The following is a 535-nucleotide window of genomic DNA, read 5'->3' on the forward strand; positions in this document are numbered from 1 at the left end:
TTGTTTTTTGGACAAAATTTTATTTTTTTATTTTTTTATGATGTGGCCTTAAAAAATACATACAATCCTAAATTTTCACCCTTCTACCATCAACCCTTATTTTTTAATAGCGATATTAGTAATTCAATAATTTTCAACCCCGGTCGATAACTGATCAATTATCACTTGATCATTTTTTTATCCCCGCCAGGCGTCGACCGGTGTCACTTCTGACCCAGTAAACAGAACGGAGTAGGGATGAGATCTCTCTCACACAATAAGCCGTTTCTCACTCTCTACAGTTTTCGGCCATTATTATTATTGTTTGTGCATCAATCGTAATAGTGACGTTTACTATTAACATTAATAAAAAAAATATACACGATATACACTGAATAACACTAAATATAATATAGATGGTAGAAGTGAAATTTCTTTATGAAAAATCTACTAAAATAATCCTAGGAATAATTTATATGGCAAAACAACGTTTGCCGGGTCACTTCTAGTATATATATATATAAAGGTGTGATACACGAAGAGTAAAACTTTTTGT

The sequence above is a fragment of the Anoplophora glabripennis genome, unplaced genomic scaffold, assembly GCF_000390285.2.
Source record: "Anoplophora glabripennis isolate ALB-LARVAE unplaced genomic scaffold, Agla_2.0 scaffold194, whole genome shotgun sequence".
In the NCBI taxonomy this organism is placed as follows: Eukaryota; Metazoa; Arthropoda; class Insecta; order Coleoptera; family Cerambycidae; genus Anoplophora; species Anoplophora glabripennis.